The sequence below is a fragment of the Sturnira hondurensis genome, unplaced genomic scaffold (genome assembly GCF_014824575.4).
Source record: "Sturnira hondurensis isolate 20B ecotype Veracruz unplaced genomic scaffold, ASM1482457v3 Scaffold0014584, whole genome shotgun sequence".
NCBI classification, from domain to species: Eukaryota; Metazoa; Chordata; class Mammalia; order Chiroptera; family Phyllostomidae; genus Sturnira; species Sturnira hondurensis.
Window position 1 is genome coordinate 907,783 of NW_028087215.1, and position 23,630 is coordinate 931,412.

The 23,630-nt window shown below is 38.1% G+C and overlaps 1 long non-coding RNA gene across 1 annotated transcript; it reads right to left on the bottom strand.

The window, feature by feature from the left end:
- Nucleotides 1-1,249: 1,249 nt before the first annotated feature.
- On the bottom strand, nucleotides 1,250-22,628 carry LOC118999121 (uncharacterized). Its single transcript, XR_005069040.1, has 5 exons — nucleotides 22,516-22,628; nucleotides 5,238-5,957; nucleotides 4,787-4,966; nucleotides 3,424-3,609; nucleotides 1,250-1,514 (listed from the first exon to the last, which is right to left on the bottom strand). It is a non-coding gene; the product is annotated as an uncharacterized LOC118999121 (long non-coding RNA).
- Between the last annotated feature and the right edge of the window lie 1,002 nt (nucleotides 22,629-23,630).

A 23,630-nucleotide genomic window follows, 5' to 3' on the forward strand; every position in this document is an offset into this window, starting at 1 on the left:
AAGGGACTGGGTGTCAGGGGAAACACTCTACTCCCAGCACCTGGGAAGTCAGTGCACATTCCACCTGATCTCACTGGAGTGTGAGTAGCTTAGTACCTGACAACAGAGTCCAAAAACCTCTGTAGTTTGTGTGTGATCAAGACAATTGCAGATACCGTTTTTCACTATTTGTTTTTTTTTAGATAAAGTTCTCCTTGGAAATCAAGACAATCAAACCATGAATGGAGGAATACAGTTACTGTCTTATTTACTATGATCAGGAGATGTGTAGTTACGCGATGGTATCTCCTGGTCTGGAACAGGACTGAGCACTGACAAAATTCTATAAACCAAGGGTGGTTCTCCCACAGAAGCAGAGGAGACCATCCCCCAAAGATGTGTTCTACAAAATAAGTGTAAAAATTTCCTTTCTAAAAATGTCTCCCTCATAGTCCAGTTGGGATGCTCAAATTTCCACTATTTGGGTTTAAGGCATTGTTTCTTTTTGTGTACTGAAATTTAGCTAAGTAATAGCTAAGGTCAAGCTGAGGTTCATTACACATTGTTACAGACTGTGTGTTGGTGGGGTCAGAGATCAGATATTTCAGAAGAAGAAGAGAGACCAGAGGAGCGGCTGGTGTCCAACAGTGTTGAGTGTCTACAAGGAGGCAGAGTAGTGCAGGCTTAGAGGTTTACCAACGGGTTCAGTGACATAATGTTTATGAAGTCTTTAGCTCAGAGACTGACACAAGTTATGTCCTCAGTGAGTTATTACTGCATACAATGTGCCTTTCAGACTGATTCTGGGGTGGCAACAGAGAACAATATGAACTTAATTCTTGCTCCCAAGGAGTTAAAGTTGGGTAGATGGGCAACCAACCAAAATTTACGTGAAGGTGTGTGGTAAACACTGTACTTTTGGGATGTCAGAGCAGGGTGTTTGAAGAGCATGGAGCCAGGCACATAATTCAGTGTTCCGACGATCAGGTGACCCCAGAGAAGGTGATTGTCTATTCTGTGACCTGAATGAGCAGTGGGGATTGTGGAGGACAGTTTTGAACACACAGGTGGACATTCGGAACTGTGACCACGCAGGGCCTGTGCTGAGAGCTGAGCGGAGGTTAGTTGTTGGAGGAGAGAGTACCCATGGGTTGCGGTGCTGAAATGAGGCCAAGGAGGTCGGCCGCAGAAGGGAGGGTGGAAAGTGGTAGGCATAGAAGACCTACCTACAGCCATTTGAAGCTGGAACGGGCTTCTCCAAAGTGAGAAAAGCTTAGTCACCAGCACAAATCTGCCAATTGTTTTTGGAACACTGATGCTGTAATCAACTTTTATTGAATTTTGGAGAAAACTGAACATTCTAGTCACACTTTCATGCTGTGTGTCATACGCTGCAGTTGGAATGTAGTTGCTTCTCTGCTTGCAGCTCTTTCTCTTCTTCCCTCAGAAGAGTCAGAGTGATGCAAATGTCACTTCACTGGCGTCTCTCAATATCTGCCATGTGTGGTGCCACCAAGAAGAACAAGCAAGGACTGCTGAGCAAAGAAGGGGATACAGCTAAATAATCAGGGAGTCCAAAATTGTTGAAGTTTAAAAAATAATAAGTGTATAGTAATACACTTATTGCAATATAAGTGTAATAAGTGTAATAATATATTATATTGCAATATAATAATAATGCAATATCCCTCTGCTGAGGTAACTAATGTGAAGGGATTGGGGTGCATCCTTTATACCTTTCTCAAGACCAAATACCTAGAAGGCTATACATATACAGAGAACTCTTTTCTTGTATTTAAAAAGGGGCTATACTTCATACATTACTTGGAAACTTTTATTCTCATTTAGTGATACATCATGGACAATATTTCAGGGTAGAACAAAGATTTATTCTAATCTTTTTAATCCTGCATATTATGCTGTAGGATAATGTGATATAATTTGATCAGCCAGTCCACTCTAATGGACCTTCAGATTGTTCTTATATCACACCATAAAAATGCTTTAATAAGTGTGCCTATTTATAAATTCTTATGGGATCTTTATACGGGTTAAGTCAATGTGTGTGCATAGGAACTCCACATTTTCTCTTTTGAGGATGCCAAGTTCTTTTCCCCCCTGAATCCTTAGAGGAAGCCAGCACACAAGTTTGAGGTGCAGCAGGCGATGGCTCTCAGCTTTAACCCTCTCCAGTTTCTCATGAGCCAGGAGCACACAGACGTGCTGGTCTCAGGACCCTAATACTCTCAGAAATTACCCAGAACACCCCAAAGCCTTTTTGTTAATGGGAATAATATCTGTCAGTATGTATATGATAGAAATCTGTCATTACGAGACAGATACAGAATCAGTTGTCTGGGGGGGGGCCCGAAAATCGAGTTGGTAACAAGTTGCAGGTGAAGACGATGCTTCCTGTGGGCAGCTGCCTTTCAATCTCTAGAACTGCACCATCTGATGCAGGAGCCACTAAGCGATATGTGGCTACTTTAATTTAAATTTAAAGTAACTAAATAAAAATTATAGTTGGTCAGTCATAGTATTCACATTTTNGAATCCTTAGAGGAAGCCAGCACACAAGTTTGAGGTGCAGCAGGCGATGGCTCTCAGCTTTAACCCTCTCCAGTTTCTCATGAGCCAGGAGCACACAGACGTGCTGGTCTCAGGACCCTAATACTCTCAGAAATTACCCAGAACACCCCAAAGCCTTTTTGTTAATGGGAATAATATCTGTCAGTATGTATATGATAGAAATTAAAACTGGGAAATGTTTTAAAGTATTTATAATTTTAACTAAAAGTAACAGTAATAAATGTATTACATATCAACTACTATATTTTTATGAAAAGGAGTCATGATTACCAAAACAAAAATATTAGTGAAGAGAATGGCATTGCTTTTCCTTTTGGGACACTTCTTGAATGTCTAGCTTAGTAGATGACAGCTAAATTTGAATGTCTGATTCTGCATTCTGGTAAGTTGTTTTATTGAACAATAGCAGGAATGTTTGGGCTTAAACAACTATGCCATTGGAAAAGAGGAGTATTTTAATAGAATTTTCAGATAATTGTGGGTATTTTCCATTGATACTGTATCAAAAGTTGACAAACAGTAGTTTCATAAAGGTGATGTGGAATGTGGAATCTGAAACCGTGTTACTAAATGTGTACTCTGTTACGTTAAAAGTGGTTGTTCTGTCTTGCTTTTGAATGAATCTTTTACTTGTACTTTGGTCATTCAAAAAATATTCGTCCTCTGAATTATGTAGGGCTTTCAAATGCACTTGTTAATGTCACTACTGTCTCCTTAGAAAAGTTAGTAGAAAGAGGTCAAGGCCCTAGTGGTACATACTAGTTTTCTAAAATCCTAATTTTCACTTTAAAATCTTAAAGGTTATCATTGAAAATATGTACTGTTAGTTGTTTTTCCTTGAAGTGACATACTTACCTTTTGTGTAAAATATTTGCCAAATACTCAGTTACGAAGAACCATAGTTTGTCATTGGTAAGTAGTCCTCATGAACAAGAGGCTAGTTTGGCTCATAACTCAAACAATCTCACTTTTCCCTGAGTCAGTCTCTACCCTTCCATTTGCAGCAGCAACGCTTTTTACATACTTCTTATTTATTTCTTCCTGCAGAATATTAAAAAGATGGGAATTCAATGGTAAGATTTAACAAAATCAGTAGGTTTTCCTGTGTCATCAAGAACATTATTAAACATAACTAGCCTTTTTATTTCCTCCAAGTTTGAGACAGTTCCTTGACTCGTGGTAAAGCCCCTAAAATTTTACCCACCATTGCTTTGTACTCTCAGGGCAAAGGCCAATACACTGAAAAAGGCCATTGGAAGAATCTGAAAAGAGATTCTGCTCTTATCTTGAAAGTATCTTGATCTTATTAACCTCTTGACAGGTACCCTGGAGGGTGCAGTAAATGTTGAGAACCATTCTCCTATATCAGTGCACCTCAAATATTAATACATAACATGAACTGACTGGGGATGTCATTACGAGACAGATACAGAATCAGTTGTCTGGGGGGGGACCCGAAAATCGAGTTGGTAACAAGTTGCAGGTGAAGACGATGCTTCCTGTGGGCAGCTGCCTTTCAGTCTCTAGAACTGCACCACATGATACAGGAGCCACTAAGCGATATGTGGCTACTTTAATTTAAATTTAAAGTAACTAAATAAAAATTATAGTTGGTCAGTCATATTATTCACATTTTGAGCGTTTGAAGCCACCTGAAGCTAGTGGCTACCATAGTAGAGGCAGCAAACAGAAAACATTTTCATTATCACAGGAAGTCATGGTACAGTACCTGTGGATTGCTTACAGGGGTAACAAGGACAGGCTTATGTGACTGAGTTCATTGAACTATCAATCACAACCTGTCCTTCAAAACAAACATGGGGATAATTTATGAATAATGTCATTTTTCTGATATATGCAACAAAGGCAATAATTTAGGATTTTAAAAAACTGTTTAAAACTCAATAGCTTCCAGTTGCCTGACTAATTTCTTATAAATTCCCTAGGGGCATGTCTTTATGAGCTTTGTAAACTGATATTGCCAAGACTGATGAGTGGTATGCCATTTTTTATGGAAGAAAAGATTCTATGTAAAAGATAAAATGATTAGATAACTGATACAGAGATAGAAAAATCCTTACTCATTGTAAATGTTTTTCATAATCAAAACACGGTCCTCTAGACAACTCACAAGGAACAATTTCAGTGAAAAAAAAACCTCCTCTAGGGACAATAAAAGGTTACACCTCAGAGGTTAGCACGCGGGGTAGTATTTCACCTGGGCACACGCCAGTGTAGGCAGCATGCTGAGAGGCATTCCTTGGAGTTCACTCGGGAAGTTCTTGCTCTGATGAGAGCTGGCCAAACTCTGCATACCCCCACCTGACTCAAGGAAACGTTCCAAGGTAGACTCTCCAAAAGCATTCCTCGTCTGCGCAGTTCGCAAGCTGAGACGAGCCTGGTTGGAATGAAGAGCAAATGAGAGCTAACAAAAATAAGTGGGGGAGGTCATCCTCGACTGTATTATGGGTTCTTATTTAGGTTATTATTTTCTGTCACCTCTATACCTGAACTTGCAGTTTACTATATACTTCTAGAGAGTAAGTTATGAATGTGGCACACCTAAAGCAGAGCATTCCAGTTTTTAAAAGTGGATAAGGTGCTGGATATATGGGGAGAAATGAAAAATCCCTATCCCATTATTGTCTGTCTTTATGTAAGTAATGTACCTTTATAAAATTGTTCAGTGAGAGGTAAGAGGAGACAAGGAGCGTGTTCCCAAATGCAGAAGCATGGAATTTGTGACTTGTAATTTCATTCTCCAGAGTAGGTACAGATGTTGCTCTAGTCAGTTCAGTTCTCATTTGGGTGGATGTGTCTTGGCCTTGAAACATTTCAGACATCAACAAAACACCCCCACAAGGAGCGGAGTGATGAATGCTATTGGAATCTCCATCTAAGAAACAGGTTTTGCTGTTGCCATGTTAGCTGTCGCTGTGGTCTTTGTGTCTGGTGCTACCCCCCTCCCTCTGTTCCCCAGCTTGTACATTCGCAACCGAAGACTCACGTCTTCACGCTGTGTTCTGTTTTAGACCCCAGAGTGAAATCCCCATGGTCACCACTATTGTGAGAGGCCAGGCCAGAGACAGTGTTTTTGTTATTTAGTCGAGATGATAATAGGGTCATTTCAGGTAAAAAGCAGGATTTCCTCTCGCTCTTCTGTGTGAAGGCAGGGTGTGACGGGAGGCAGATGGGTTGTGCTGGGCTGGTGGTTTTGCAGACGACCTTCTGTGGGAGCTCAGTCTGCAATGCCTGCTCCTCGTGGGCAGACATGGCCTCTTCAGTTCACATGGTTCCCTACCTCTGTCACTTCACAAAGTTACTCTACCTACATTTGCTTGCCCGACTCCTGCTTCAGAGTGCTGATCTCTCATCATAATCTGAAATACCTGTGGGCATCAGAGAGAGAACTGTGTTAGCAGAGCCATGGTAAGAAATGCTAGCTTGTAAAGACAAGATGCTAAAGGGCCAAAATCCCCTCTGCAGCTTCTCATTGAGCAGTTGCCATTTACTAAGTAAGAAGCTACTATGCGCCAGGCCATGGGTTTAGGTGCCACCAGACAGTGGGCCTTTCCAAACTTATTTGTCAAAAGAAAGGGGGAAAAAAGGGAGGGCTTATGGACTTTCACAACAACCAAATCTACTAAGTGTATTAGGATTTAAGAGGTTTTATATTCAATATAATGGAGTAAATCCTGGAGGCAAGCGGGACATTTTTTAGAATGCTTCATTGATTTTCTTTTTAAAAAGAGGTTTCTTGTCCTTTACAGTAGTTTTTAAAAGAGGTTTTATTTATTTATTTTAGACTGAGGGGAAATGAGGGAGAAAGAGAGGGAAACATCAATGTGTGGTTCCTCTCGCGCGCCTCCTACTGGAGACCTGACCTGGCCTGCAACCCTGGCATGTGTCCTGACAGTGAATCAAACCAGTGACTTTGAATATTCACATGTTTGCATAGAGTTTTCTTTTTATTTCTTCTTGGTTCCAGATCATTATCTTAAACTTTAGTGTGCTTAATAGTATTGTATAGAATTGTGTATAAACCTATGAATTCTTAGACTTTTTAGTTTACTTAGGGGATTATCCCAAGGTAATTTTTTCCTTAATCAAGATTTGCCTTAGAGACTATGTTTCATATCTATCCTTGTATAAAATGCTGTTGCACTGTATTTATGAAGGAATCTAGGAATCAACATGCCTTCAAATCTGTATCATGGAAAGACTAACATCTTGTAATAGGTGAAATTTTAATCCTGAGTAGTTTGACATGCTACTGTTCTCCCTTTTTCTTTCCAAAGTTTACATCACTTCTTAGGTTTATTAGATAAACCAGGTATGTGCTTTCCAACTAAAATCTCTTGTACAAGGACACAAGGATTTTTCTCTGTGCTTGCAATTGGGTTTAATTTTTTCAACAAGGAACAAAAGTCATAACTATTCTCAGAAAGAGCAACTCATCATCAGCTATAGAAAAACAAAGATGACTGACATTTATAAATGTGTTAAGTGAGTATTCTGATAAATTCCTCCCATAAGAGCAGCTGATTCAACCACTTAAGGGTACATTTTGCTATTTCTGTGTTAAAGATGTTATTTTGTCTACCATAAAGACAAAATATAATCACAATTTTAAAAAATATATTTTATTGATTATGCCATTACAATTGTCCTATTTCCCCCTTCATTCCCCTCCACCCTGCACACCCCTCCCCCACCATTCCCCCCTTTAGTTTATGTCCACATGTCTCAAGTTCTTTAGATTCTATATTTCCCATACTATTCTTGCCCTCCCTCTATCTATTTTCTACCTACCGTCTATGCTACTTATTCTCTGTACCTTCTCCCCCCTTCTCCTCCTCCCACTCCCCTGTTGCTAACCCTCCATGTGTTCTTCATTTCTATGGTTCCACTCCTGATCTAGCTGTCCTCTTGGTTTGCTTTTGTTTTAGGTGTGGTTGTTAATAACTGTGAGTTTGCTGTCCTTTCACTGTTCATATTTTTCATCTTCTTTTTCTTATATAAGTCCCTTTAGCATTTCATATAATAAGGGCTTGGTGATGATGAACTCCTTGAACTTGACCTTATCTGAGAAGCACTTTATCTGTCCTTCCATTCTAAATGAAAGTTTTGCTGGATAAAGCAATCTTGGCTGTAGGTCTTTGGATTTCATGACTTGGAATACTTCTTTCCAGCCCCTTCTTGCCTGTAAGGTCTCTTTTGAGAAATCCGCTGACAGTCTGATGGGAACTCCTTTGTAGGTGACTGTCCCCTTATCTCTTGCTGCTTCTAGGATTCTCTCCTTCATTTTAATCTTGGCTAATGTAATTATGATGTGCCTTGGTGTGTTCCTTCTTGGGTCCAACTTCTTTGGGACTCTCTGAGCTTCTTGGATTTCCTGGAAGTCTATTTCCTTTGCCAGATGGGGGAAGTTCTCCTTTATTATTTGTTCAAATAAGTTTCCCACTCGTGGCTGTTTCTTTCCCCTTCTGGTACCCCTATAATTCGGATGTTGGAACATTTAAAGATGTGCTGGAGGTTCCTAAGCCTCTCCTCATGTTTTTGAATTCTTGTGTCTTCATTCTTTTCTTTTTGGTCATTTTTTTCTTCCTTCTGGTCCACTTCCTTGATTTGAGTCCCAGTTCCCTTTCCATCAATATTGCTTTCCTGTGCATTTCCCTTCATTTCAATTAGTTTAGCCTTCATTTGTTCCTCTAATTTGTGACTAAAATAAACCAGTTCTGTGAGCATCCTGATCACCAGTATTTTGAACTTTGCATCTAATAGGTTGGCTGTTTCTTGGTCACTTAGAGTTATTGGCTCTGGGGCTTTGAGTTCTTCTTAAGCCATAATGTTTAGGTCTGTTTGCACCTGTCACTATGAGGGGCAGAGCCTCAGGTGTTCAATAGGGCGGGGCAACTCAGTTGCTGGGTTGAGATGCTGTATGTGGGGGTGGGGTCAGAGGGGGTTAATAACGGCCCCCCTCTGCTGCTTCCCACTGCTGGGTCCTGCACAGTTAGTCTCACTGCTCGCTCCTTCCCCTGGTTTATCTGCGAGCGAATGTGTGACCGTGGTCAGCCAGCTGCCCTGCGCCCTCACTGGGTCTGCCCGTTGCAACCCCATACCTGGGATCCGCCAACTGCCGCCCGAGCCTGGGTCTGTCTGCTGAGTTTTCGTGCGGGACCCTAGTCCGCCAGCAGCTGGCTCCGCCCCTTTCACCGGTCTGGTTGAAGGTTCATTCTTGTTGGACTTCCTTATAGTTCAATTTTCTGTGTCTTGGATGCATTTTTGTTGCTAAAACTTTGTTGTCTTTAAACTTGGTTGTGTGAGGAGGCACAGTGTTTCCAGCTATGCCTCCATCTTAGCCAGAAATCTAACCACAATTTTTAAGTCATGTTTTGATATTTCTTTATTGTTAAATATGAGGCACCTTATAAAATAGAAGTGCCTTCTAAAATGTTCTGCTGACAATCTTTAGATTTATAAGGTAGTTGTTTTTAGTTAACAAGTTAGAGTTTTAGTGTATGAGGTACAATTAGTGATTCAGCCACAAATAGTTGCAATCTAATTCTTGTCAGAAGCTCTCATAGAGGCAGCGTAATTAACATGATAATTCTCTCCAGCCTTGTTCTCTACCTTTGTCCCTGAATCACCTGAGTAACAGTGCAGTGTTAACCCCTGTGGTACTAGCCAGGCTGTTTCTCAGCTCCTGCAGAGTTGCTGTCATTGTGTTAAGACTTCTTAGCTCTCAGCTTTTGTAGAATATTAGAGACTCGTCAGTTCATTTTAGGTACCATTTATTCTAGGTCCTTCATTTTGGAAGTAAAGAAATTGAGGCCCAGAGAAGGGAAATGCTCAAAAATCATAAAGCTAGTAAGTGGCAGAATTAGAACCAGAAATCTTCCTTTATGTGGCAACCATTGCAAATTGTCGTCTCACTGGCCTCCTCCACTCTGTATCCATTTTCCTCCAGGTACCTTGTCCATAGCTTCTGGGGAACATTCACTCTGCTGAATGTTGGGGAAATTCTTTAAGATGACCCATATGTTCATGTTTGTTCATTGCCCACAGAACTACTTCCAAAATGAGCACACACTCCTTACATTGGGGGAAGACTTCTGATGGGAGAGTCCATACTGGGTCAAATATTATGCAATATGTACCTTTGCATTGACTCTAAGTTAGTTAAAATTAAACTGAGCATTATTTTTAATATCACTACTGCCTGTATAATGGAATCATTCCGATGTAAGCACTAGGAGCAGGCTATGTGGTTTCAAATCTGTTCCACCACATCAGTCTTGGAGCCTTGAGTGAGTGACTTAAGGTAGTTTAGTAACTTAAGTCACCTCTCTGTGACTCAGTTTCCTCATTTCTGAAATGGGGATAATAATAGTTCTTATCAGATTGAATTGATTTAAGGAGTAAATAAAATATTACATGCAAAGCTTTTGGAATGGTGTCTGGCACCTAGCCACTATAGGTACCTTTACAGTCTGTTGCAGGCTTTCTTACTGAAAGGCGTGCATGATGAGACTTTGGGAGTGTGCATCTCAAATAGATATTTCCTTATGTCATACTTATATCACTGTATTATTATGTATCTTATATGAACTGTAAAAATAGAAATTAAAACTGATGAGCAAAGAAATTAAACATTTTGGGGTGCCAAGAAGCCGTCTTGGATGTGTTTTCCCATGGGAAAATCTGCACACCACCGGTCTACTCTCCTGCCCATATTTTATGCTATTACTTCCTCCCACTTTACCTCATGGTCTACCATGAAATGAGCTACGGACAAGCTTCTCCCCTCTCCCAAAGCAATCATTCCTATAACATTGCTAACTTTAATCAAACTTGTGTTTTAAAGTGCTGATAACCTTACAACATGTATCTACAGCAATTAAGGATTTTTCCCCCCATCTGGTACCAATGGACTGCTCTGTGGTGATTAGTCAAACACTGTAACAAATTACATTGTATGTCCAGTGGTTAGGATTTTTTTGTTGTTTAAATCGGAAGGGTATGATAGCTTTTTCAGTGTCTGTTTTTTTTACAGTGTTTTGTTTATAAATGCAAATGCATCAAAAAGTTCTCTTTTTCTCATATTTTTTAGTTTGTCAGTGGGGAATTTTGCATGTGGTCCTAGTTACCGTACGTAACCAGAGACATCCCACTGAGATCTTAGATGCTCCATATGTCAGAGTCCCAGATGGGCAGCACATAATGTTGACCATGAACGTTGTCCTTGGTACTTTACCTTAGACATATCAAACCCAATTTGTAAGGTGATTAATGTTACCGGGCTTACTTTTCTCAGTTTTTATGTGGTTATAGAAGTTGTTGGGGCATCTCCAAGAGGATAAGCAATTATAAAAAGTCAAATACATTTGTTAAGGGTTTAATCCGAGTATGGCTTTTCATTTTGGAAGAAGAAACATTGCTCATTCAATTATAATACATATGAATGTACTATTGCAGTGGTTAGAAAGTTTATTTTCTAACTTGTCTCAGTTACAATTTTAAACAGCAATTATTACATATTATTAACTTGTATAAGATTATCCTAGATGTTACCTGTGTTTATTTTTTTAATTTTATTTTTCAATTATAGTTTACATTCAATATTTTTATGACATTATTTTTTATTTTCTAATTTCTAAACTTTAAAATGTAGATATTATTTTCCCTATTAGAAATCTTTTGTAAAAAGTGTTATGCACCTTTTTGTTACATTTAATATTATTTTGTATTAGTTTCAGGTATACAGCAAAGTTAGACAGCCATATACTTTTACAAAGTGTTTCCCCAGTATTTCCAGTACCCAAAGGCACCATGCACAGTATTATTGACTATATACCCTAAGCTGTATTTTACATTTCTATGATATTTCATAACTGCCAATTTGCAATTTTTAATCCCTCTTCACCTTTTTCATCCAGTCTCCCCTCCCCTCCGGCAGCCATGAGTCTGTTCTCTACATTATGAGTCTATTTCAATTTTTGTTTGTTCATTTATTTTGTTTTTCCCCATTTTTACAAAGGCAAATTTATTTTTTTAATTAAATGTATTGTGGTAATATTGGTTAATAAAATTATACAGGTTTTGAGTGGACAATTCTGTAGTACTACACTGTGTTTAGATTTCACATATAAGTGAAATTGTGTGGTGTTTGCCTTTCTTTGACTGACTTATTTCACTTAGCCTAATACCCTTTGGGTCCATCTATGCCATTGCAAATGGTAAGACTTCATTCCTTTTTATGGCCAAGTAATACTCCACTGGATAGATGTACCACAGTTTTCTTATCTACTTATCTTTTGATGCACACTTGGGTCACTTCCATATCTTACCTATTATAAGTAATGCCAGGATGAATATAGGATGCATGTATTCTTTTGAATTAGTGTCTTGGGTTTCTTTGGATATATTCCCAGAAGTGGAATTGCTGGGTCATAAGGCAGTTCCATTTTTAATTTTTTGAGAAACCTCTACACTGTTTTCCATAGTGGCTGAGCCGATCTGCAGTCACAGCAATAGTGCACGAGGGTTCCCTTTTCTTCACAGCCTTGCCGACACTTGCCGTTTATTGATTTACTGATGACAGCCATTCTGAGAAGTGTCAAGTGAAATCTCATTGCAATTTTAATTTGCATTTCTCTGATGACTAGTGATATTGAACACCTTTTCATATGGCTACTGGCCATCTGTATGTCCTCTTTGGAGAAGTGTCTATTCAGGCTTTCTGCTTATTTTTTAATTGAGTATTTTGGGGTTTGGGTGTCCAGTTGTATGAATTCTTTATACATTTTGGATATTAACCACTTATCAAATCTATTATTGGCAAATATCTTCATCCATTCAATAGGGTGGCTTTTCATTTTCATGATAGTTTCCTTTGCTCTGCAAAAACTTTTTAGTTTGATGTAATTCCATTTTTTTTCTTTTGTTTTTCTTGCCTGGTGTGATATATGAGAAAAAATATTGCTAAAAAAGGTGTCAGAGATTTTACTGCCTGTGTTTACTTCTAGGATTTTTGTGGTTTCAAGTATTACATGTATGTCTTTAATCCATTTTGAGTTTATTTTTGTACATGGTGTAAGGAGGTGGTCTGGTTTCTTTTTTTTTATCTGTATCTGTCCAATTTTCAAACACTATTTATTGAACAGACTCTTTTTATCCCTTTGTATGTTCTTGCCTCCTTTGTCATTTATTAATTAACCATAAAGTTGTGGGTGTATTTCTGGACTCTCTATTCTGTTCTGTTGATCTCTGTGTCTGTTTCTATGCCAGTATCATGCTGTTTTGATTACTATAGCCATGTAATATATTTTGATGTCAAGTAGCATGATATCTTCAAATTTGTTCTTCTTTCTTAAGATTGCTGGGGGTATTCAGGGTCTTTTGTGGTTCCATATAAATTTTTGGATTATTTTTCTAGTTTGGTGAAAAACGCTGTTGGTATTTTGTAGGACTTGCATTGAGTCCGTAGATTGCTTTGAGGACTATGGACATTTTAGGGATGTTGATTTTTTTTCTATCCATGAGCACAATAGATGCTTTCATTTATTTGTATGATTTTTTATTTCTTTCTTTAATGTCATATAATTTTTTGAGTACAGGTCTTTTATCTTCTTAGTTCAATTTATTACTTGGTATTTTTTTGGTGCAATTATAAATGGGATTTTTTCTTAGTTTCCCTTTTTGAAAGTTCATTACTTATTATTGCTATATGAAGATACAACCAGTTTCTGAATACTTATTTTATATTTTGTTACTTTACTGAATTCATTTATCAATGTTAGGTTTCTTTGGGAGTGGAATCTTTAGGGTCTCTCTATACGATATCAAGTCATCTTCAGATAATGACAGTTTTGCTTCTTCCTTCCTTTCTAGTCTGGATACCTTTTATTTATTCTTCTTGTCTGATTGCTGTGGCTAGGACTTCCAGTACTATGTTCAATGAGAGTGGTGAAAGTGAACATCCCTGTCTTGTTCCTGATCTTAAGAAAAATGCTTTTAGTTTTCCACCTTGAGAATGGTGTTAACTGTAAGTTTGTCATATATGACTTTTATCATGTTGAGGCATGTTCTTGTATTCTTACTTTTCTAAGGGTTTTTATTGAGTGCTGGGTTTTGTGAAATGCTTTTTCTGTATCTATTGATATGATCATATGATTTTATTCTTTATTTTTTTTATGTGGTATATCATTTTAATTCATGGATATTGTATCAGCTTTGCATCCCAGGAATAAATCCCATTTGATCATCATGTATGATCTTTTTAATGTATTGCTGGATTTAATTTGCTAATATTTTATTGAGGACATTTGCATCTATTTCCATCAGGGATATTGGCCTATAATTTTCTTTCTTTGTAGAGTCTTTATCAGGTTTTGGAATAGTATTTACCAATGTTATTTCATAAATAAAATTTTACCACCTGTTACTTTAAAAATTAAAAATCTTTCACCTTTAGTTAGCAAGGTTTAATTCAATTATTATAGTATAATATTTGGGGGAATTTACAAAGAATGCAGAATCATATTCAATGAAAAAATACTTGGACAACTAAACAGAATTTTAAAGCATATACATAATTACCATAATAATGGGTAATTACTATGGGTAATTATCTGAGTGCAGAAAGCATAAAGGTAGTTGGTTCAACAACAGTGTATTGAGAATGGTTACTGAAACATCTGAATCCAGCTATGATTAAACTAGAATGGCTTTATGATTAGGGAGGATTTTTGATAAGTGTGCTTAAGGCTTAGACTATGAGAGGAAACAAATTTCCTCACCCTTAGAGAATTCATATCACCTTCAAGGGACAGCAATTGGTAAATGTCACACATCTGCCTGGTCCAAGTCTGAAATTTGAGGAGGCCTCATATGTTGGCTATTATTCAGTGCCAACTTACAAAAATAGGCAGGAGTAGGCCTCATCACAAATGAAGACATTAGCCTGGAACTATATTCCCCAGTTGGTTATGTAGGCGCCATATTGCAAGCAGTTATGGGGTTGTTGCTGAGCATTCATAATTAATCGCAGCTCGTGNGAGGAAACAAATTTCCTCACCCTTAGAGAATTCATATCACCTTCAAGGGACAGCAATTGGTAAATGTCACACATCTGCCTGGTCCAAGTCTGAAATTTGAGGAGGCCTCATATGTTGGCTATTATTCAGTGCCAACTTACAAAAATAGGCAGGAGTAGGCCTCATCACAAATGAAGATATTAGCCTGGAACTATATTCCCCAGTTGGTTATGTAGGTGCCATATTGCAAGTAGTTATGGGGTTGTTGCTGAGCATTCATAATTAATCTCAGCTCGTGAGCCAACTTTGTTGGAGAAGATTGACATCAAGATTACAATCACACAGTCATCTTTACAAGTACATATTTCTTAGTTGTAATTTGATATTTATTTGTAGAATGCTCCAGAAAATTTATTTCTAGTAATTTAAAACTATTTTATATTGTCTCTGCTTTTGTTCCCTTAAAATTTCAGTCACATAAAGTAGAAGCATTTGTACTCACATTTAACTTTACATGGAACTACAGTTATATTTTTTCTTCTTTCCTCCCTCCATCTCTCCATCCCTCTCTCCCTCCCTTTTTCCCTTCCTTCCTTCTTTCTTACCTTGTTCCTTTTGTGGAACAAAACTTAAACTGTCCCCCTAACTTAAACTGTCCTCCTTTGTCCCCCTACTTCCCCCTTCCTTTCCTCTTTCCTTTTGTCCTTCCTTCCTTCTGCATTTTTTCTTTCCTTTTTTCATCAGTTATATAATAGTAATTTGAGTTCTGTTTATAATTTTAAATATATGAACACTTCATTTGCCATTAATAGAAAAAAACATGTTTTAATTACACACACAATTCTCTGATTTTTAACTCTTATTTAATAAATATTTTAGCGGAAAAGTGTGGAAATATAGATGCTCAAGTTTCATTTTTTTCTACTAATAATATGCAAGTTCTTTGAATCGTTACTTTATTATCAAATTGATTATGTTGAACCATATGAAATTGCTGATATCCAATCATTTATGATCTACAGAATCACTTTTATTATTTTAAAATCTCATTTATAATCTACCAAGATGGCAATTTTATCATTGAGCCAATTCAAACTTGAAGAAACTCGGTGACAGCAAAAAAAAAAAAAAAAAAACCCACAAAAAAACTACCTACAAAGGAGGGTGGGAAACGCTAAGAGCAAGAGATAGGAGATAAGCTCAAATCCAAATGCTGCTCAGATCTCACTGAGCCAAAGGAAAAGTGTGTTGTCCTCAGTGGTTCAATGGTACGAGAGGTCGTCACTCTTGCCAGGTGATCAGGAAGATGCTTTGTGTATACCGTAAAGAGGACAGGTCAGTAAAAATAGAGACTTTGGATAAATATTCATGCTATGATGATGGGTTCTATTTTTTAAGGACAATCTTTTGAGTGATAAGGATTACAAAAATATATATAATTCCAATTACATCTGGGATATATGACTTATATATGGAAATTTAGGAAAATAAGAAGATGGGGAACTAAAGAACGAGAGGGTCTTTTATAAGATATAAGTGGGTCAAGACTCGGTCATGATTTCGAGATGCACCAGAAATTTAGAATCAGGATCACAAGAAGGAATGAGCAGTCTCTCTGATGAAAGAAGTGATAGAGACAAATCAATGTAATGTAATCATAATGTAATTTGATACCATTAATACAATGTAAGGATTGTAAAAAGCAATAGCAAATAATGCCTTTGGACATTATAAATGTATGGTTTATTGTTGAAAAAACATTTTAAAAGGTTTTGTTATTTCAACTTTTTGCTTTGGGATAATTTCTACTAATTATTGTCTTCCTAACTTAAACTGTTATTAACTCACACACAAAAATGTTCTAAAAAAGATAAATGGGGTAAGACTGAACTAGGAAAAAGATGATTGAAGCATAATGTTTTATTACTTACAATGTAATACAACGTAAATTTCCTTTGGGGTCAAATAGGGTTGCTGTTCTTATGTGGGTGAGCTAGACTATTTGTGTTAAAACAATGCCCTGAATTTTGCTGTACTGAAACTTGTCATGTATCATGTGGTTCACTGAGGGTCATTCCCTCAAGTACATGATGTGCTGTGTGAAGTTTGAAACTAGTAATCTTAACGGTACATAAAATAGTAGGATTAAAATGTGGTTTGGACAAGATGCCACAAGACGAAATACCAGAAGAAAAGACATTACCACAGTGCTTGCTCTTTGCCTTGTAATCATTCCTATATATATTTACTGTCGTTTAAAAAAAAAAACTCAATTATATCCTAAATATTTCAGTTATTCCAGTGGATTCTTAGAGTCATCTGCTTATTTGATTTTTGCAACATAAATAATTGTAGTGTGTTTTTAAAATGCTTAAATTAGCCAAGGAGGTACAGATTAAAAAAAATTGGGGAAGCTGTACTAAACACCTTTAAATTCTGGATGCTCTTGTGGAAGGTGGAGAAAGCTTCTCCCGGGATGGTTTAAGCTAAACATTTATCAACCAACAGTCTTCAAGTTTTGATGGAGCCATAGAGATTTTTTAAAATGTCTCACATGCAAATCTGTTTTTCAAGTTTCTGTTGAGAACTGGGAACACTTTGGCAGCAGCAGGATTGACTTCTCCCAGGGCAACAATCTCTGGTTGTGGACCACTAGCTACTCCTTTCAGACTGCGTGGGGGCTCTCTCATTCGCCACAATCCCCACCCTGCTCGACCAGCTTCACATGACTGTCATCTGCCTGGTTTCTGTAGGCATTTGAGTTTGTCATCAGCAAAAGGGGCATATTTTAGTTCAGCATGACAGTTTTATTTTTTATTGAGGTATAACTGATACAACATTATATTAGTTTCAGGTGTACAACATGATTTGGTGTGAGTACATATCGTGAAATGATCACCACAGTAAGTCTAGATAACATCCATCCTCACGCAGAGTTACAAATTGGTTTTTTGTGTGTGAGGAGAAGATCTACTTTCTTAGATCTACTTTTTTAAGATCTACTTTCTTAGCAACTTTCAGATGTGCAGTAGGATATTAACTCTGGTGACCACAGCATGACAGTGTTAGCAAGACAGACTGCCTTCTGCAGTGGTGGGTGCCCCTGCTCTGATGTATAAAAGGGAGTCTGGATGTAGAGGTAATTAAGAAATAGATAGGAGATTTGGCTAGATGGATTTGTAAAATCATTTTAGCCTCTACATTGCTTTGGTTCACTTCATGAGCATAGCATCATTTTTCTGAGAAGTATAAGTCTTAAAACTTTTCATTTATTTTAGTACCATTTTCAGAAGAAAAGTGCCAATTTTATGTATTAAGAAAGCAAGACATACAATTGGTGTAGATTTTAGGTAATGAATGGAAGGTACCTATCCCTGAACCCTGGACCTTACTGTCCAATGTATCTATTTGTTCACTTGGCATTCATAATTGAGCACCCTCAGGGTTCTGGAAAGTGTAGGACTACAGTCAGCAGACAAAGTATGTGCTTTTTATGGGAGTTTATATTTGGGTGTGCAAAATAGAAAATCAGTAAGTATATAATTTCAAAGCATAGCAAGTGCTATGGAAAAAATGAAACAGAGTGAGGCAGTCTGTGTGCAGTCCTTTAGAAAAAAGTGGTTGGAGATGCCCCTGAACAGAGTAACATTTGAGCAGCAAAAGTAGTTAGAAAGGGTTAGCAATCCAATGATATGGCAATAAGGGACAAGAATGAATTTGACTTCTTCACAGTACAAGCGATGGTAGATGGAGCCTAGAGAGCAAGAGAAGGAGGGCAACAAAGCAAGCCAGATTGTAGGGAATGCTCTTAGCGCAGTGGGGAGACTCGAGAAGATTTTAGTCTGACGTATGATGTGATCAGTTTTGGGTTTGAAAGTTTATGTCCTTCAGCTGATCTGTAAAGAATAAGCTTCAGGGGGCAGAAGAGAATGCAGGGAGACCAACTGAGAAACTGTTCCTGTCACCCCCGATGGGCGGCAAGGGTGGAGTGATGGGAAATGATGATACAGGATTTATTCTGGAAAGAGAACTGATGGGACTCGATGATGGACTGAATTGGGAGAAGGGAGAGAAAGAGAAGAATCAAGGATGATGGATACGCTTTTGCATTAAGCATTTGGATGAATAATCACTAATAACTGAAAGAGTAAAGAGTGGGAGAAGCAAGTTCTACCAACAAAATCCCAAGTACCACATTAAATATTTTCTGGAAAAGGCAGGGCATAAATACCCAAGAGAAATATATTGGGTGCTAAGAGCAGATACAAAATGAATACGACACAGTCCCTAGTCCTGGAGGGCTCCTAGTCTAGGGGGGGTAGCACATGTCAAAAAAGCCAGGAAAAATTTGTATCTTTTATGAATGAGATGTAGAATAAAGTAGAAGAGGAAGGAGCTTTCAGTGAGTTCCATTGGGTGCCCAGGAATGGCTAGCAACATGGCTTGTGAACTTCCCAAAACATCATTAATCATCATTCACCTATTCTTTTATGGAGGAAAACTGGATTTTATGATCTTTTCTAGTAGGTCTTTTCTTTTCTTTTTTTTTTTTTAAAGATTTTATTTATTTATTTATTTTTAGAGGGGAAGGAGAGAGGGAGAGAAACATCAATGTATGGTTGCCTTTTGTGCATCCCCTGCTGGTAGTTAGCCTGCAAGGAACCGGTTTGCAACCCAGGCATGTGCCCTGACTGGGAATCGAACCGCGATCGTCTGGTTCGCAGGCCCGCACTCAATCCACTGAGCTACGCCAGCCAGGGCTCTCTAGTAGGTCTTTTCTAAAATTTTGATTATTCTGGTGATTCTCTGATTAGCCTTTTACCCACATCATGGAAAGAACATGGGCCATGAAAGAAATCTATTTCAGTCCATTTCTCTTTCCTCTACACATTCTAATCGTGGTTCCATTTCCCTATCTCTGTTCTGTCTCAACAGAATCCAGAATTTACCAAGTGTTTCTTAAGAGTCCAATATGAGCCAAGTGCTTGTTTCTTTCCACATTCTCTGTACTTTCTGGCACTTTTACCTTTGAGTATGCTAAAATTTAAGGCTCTTATTTTAAAAGCATTCTTGGACTTCCTCTCATCCTACCTGGAAGTTTTATTTTCTGCACCACCTCCCATCTACTTCATCTTGTTCTTTCTTTCTTTCTTTTTGCTTAACTCACCAATAACCTGATAGTCTTTGCCATGTTTTTGCTTCTTATGACTTAGTTCACTTTCCCTTTCCCCTCCTACACATGCTATCTTTCCCATTTCTTAGTCTTCCATTGAGCTTCCATATATACTCCATAACTACTATTTCTTTTTCATTTTCTAGGTTGTTTCCTGTGCATATCACTTAATTCTGTTCCGTCTAATATGCTCTGCTGACTACCATTTCTTCAGTAAATCCATATTAAAATAAATTTAATGTAGAAGTATTTTATGCAGCTTAAAATAGTTTGATAGATTGGTTAGCTTAAATATGTGCCAAATATCACCATGGATGATTAATCCTGCAAACATCGGTGCCTGCATTTCTTTCCTTCTTGCTCACTGGAGTTTTCATTGATGCGTTTTCTTAAAACACACGCATACACACACACACACACAGCTTACAAACAACTGATCTACTTGTCTACTTTTGTCTATTGGCTGGTTTTAACTGGCAGGGACTGAGTAAAGACATTAAGTATAATCCAATAGTCCCCCCAAAAAATCCAAACAAAAGGTTAACAAAATTAAATTTGGAGAAGGTAAGACAATATGCATGAAGATAAACATGAAGGAAAAAGCCAAGGAGTGAAACACATTTTCAAGGTCTTTGCTTTTAAGTATTTATTTAAGAGCCCCTTATTGGAAATTTGTTATTGTAGATTCAGGAAGAATTGTACTTTTCCATTGAAACTGAACAGGTTTCCTCCTTTGTTATGGGCTGCTAAAAAGACTGAAGTCAAATTAGAAACTCAAACTAGCTTTTCCTTTCCCTCCCTCCCTCCCTCCCTCCTGCCTTCCTCCCTTCCTTCCTTCCTTCCTCCTTTCCTCTCTCTCTCTTTCATTTTTTCTTACCTCCTTGAAGACATTTAAGACCCCAAATCATTTTGTTTTCTCATATACTACCTACTTTTAATTTGTTATCTTGTATAATATGTATCTATGTAGGCCACCCCAAACATTTCTGATGAGAGATGGGATGTAAACATTTTTTTTCTTAATAAACATCTTTTTCTAACCATTTGGTGTCACTATTCACTCTGTTTCTACCTTAGTCTTAAATGACGGGAATATGAGCCATTTGGTTAGAAAAGCTGTCACATTTGGAAAGGGCAGCCAGTCAGAGAGAAATTAAATTGTTTTTCTTTGTCTGCTTGCTGTTCCAAGTTTCTGCTGGCATTGCCAGTCATTTGGAGGGAGAAGTGTAGGGCTTGTTCAGCTGTCAGTGAGTGTGAAGGAGGTTGGGTGGATGCCCGCCAGCCTCTCCTTCTTGCCATGGAGTCAATAACTGAAGTCTGGGGAGGCACCGGGGGAGGCACCGCCAGGTCTTCCTCAGAAGAAGCAGCTGATGCTTTCTGAGGAAAGATGGTTTGTGACTGTTGTGAAACTGGTGGTGTTGATCTACTAGGCAAAGCTCATATTTTCCACTTTCATATCTCTGGCATCAAGAGTCTGTGGACAAAACAGCTTTAAGGAAGACTATTCACTAAAACTGAATTTGCTGTAAGGTTAGTTCAGCCATCTAACAGGGGTGAGATGCTGACATAGTAAGAATTTCTCCATGTGAGTCAGTCCCTTGAGACAGCCCTGGCGTGTTAGAAGGTCAGATTTCCTTGTATTTGCCTAAGGGGAGTGATGTGGGGGACACTAGAGAGGCAGCTCTCAAGTATCATGGGGATGAAAAAGCATGGATGGAGTGAATGCATACTTGATTGAGAAAAGGTATTGAGGAGAAACTAACCCAGTGGAGAGTGGGGAAAGATTTGTGGACCACGGAGCTCACTCTAAAATACAGAAAGCTAGTATATGATATTTAAATCCAGAGGCCAGTTGGTCATCTGTTCAGTGTTAATCATATTTTTTTCCAGACCTAGAGCAGAAATCAGTGACTAGACTCCTGGAAATTAGTCCTGGGAGTTAGTTTTTAGGACTGTGACCCTTCCTACAGAAGACATATATGTTAGAAACTCTTATAGAAAGGAGTTTCTCTCCCCCACCTTGACTTTTTTAAGTGATTACTTGTATTACTCTGCTAAGGGCTTAATTCCCTTAACATGTATAACAACTCTACCAGGGCAGCTCTGTTATCACCTCCATTCTCTGAATGAAGAAATTGGGGTTGAGCTAATTGTTGAGCAAGTTGTCCAGGGTTCCACTGCCTGAAACTGGCAGACCCAGGTTCAAATCCAGACCCTGCTCAGGTGGCTAACCATTATGCTGTCCACATTTCATTTATGATATAGGTGCAAAAAGAAAGAGACAGTTATCTTAGAGTATGTTAGTCATGTACTGATCAACTTTTGGAAAGGACCATTGAGCCCTGAATACATTTCTAAGGAACTGATGAGACACAGGGAAAAATGCCCTCGGCATAGAACATTGCAAAGTAGTGTCAAACATGACGTTAGTATAGGATAGTTTTCATGCAAATGTTGGAGCTTAGAAAAGTACTGTGGGCAGCAGTAGGTACATTCCAAGACCCCCAGTGGGTGACGGAAACCACAGGTAGTATTGAAACCAATATATATTTACTCTGTTTTTACCCATGCATACATACATACGTGTAATAAATTTAACTCACACATTAGACACAAAATTAACAACAGTAACTAATAATAAAATAGAACAATTTTAACAATATACTGCAATAAAAGTTATATGAATATGGTCTTTCAGCCCCCTTCCCTCGAAATATCTTATTGAACTGCACTTACCTTTTCATTTAAAAGAAGTGTTTTACGGCTTCCCTTCTGCATATCCAAATTGTCAGCATCACGATTCTTGCACTTTGGGGCCATTATTAAGTAAAGTGAGGCCGGTTGAATACAAGCACTGTGGCACTGGGACAGTCCCACTGGTAACCGAGATGGTTACTAAGTGACTAGCAGGTGGGCAGGATGTGCTGGACAAAGGGATGATTCAAATCCTGGGTGGGACGGAGCAGACGCCGGAGATTTCATCACACTAATCAGAACAGTGTGCAATTTATTATGGGTTGTTTATTTCTGGAATTTTCCATTTTATATTTTCGGGCCACAGTTGATCATGGGTAACTGAAACCTACTCATCTATTAATACTGTGCCCGTCTTTGTTATGTCTCATCATCTTGGGGGGAAAAAGTGTTAACCCTTACTAGTTGCGTGACTTTGTTTAAGTTATTTTTCCTCTCTGTATTTTATTTTTATCATTTTAAAAATGAAATGATAATTACTGTACCTACCTCCTAAGGTGGTTGGGATGATTGAATGAGTTCGTTTCGTAGATGTAAAAGAGGGCCTGGCACATCCTGAGTTATCCAGTCTCACCACCATCATCGTTAACATCTCCAATCACCCAAGTTTAATTACTTCGAATTCTTACAACATTGCTTACTATGCAGCAGGCAGAGTTCTAAGTGCTTTATATTTATAAACTCAGTTCGTGCCTATAACCTATGCGGTGGGTATTGTTATATGTGCATTTTATGTGTGAGAATACTGAGACAGTGCTTAAACTTGAGACACTGAGACCGCTTGAACACAAGAACCACACTACTGCAAAATAGTGTTGGGCTTCGAAGTTAGCTTTCTTAACCACCCCTCTGTCTCAGATACCATAAGCAGTCAGTCCAACCTCAGACACCCAGAAAGGGTCAGAGCTGGAGTCAGATTAGCATTTTCACTGAAAGTTTGGACCCCACATTGTGGGAGTATAATTTGGGAACTGATGAGAGCTGAAGAATTGAAAGCAAGATTCTCGAGGTACTAACATTTCAAACCAACACATCAGTACCTTTTAGCTTACCCAAATCAGATTTTCTAGAAAAGAGAAATTAAATATACAGAAAAA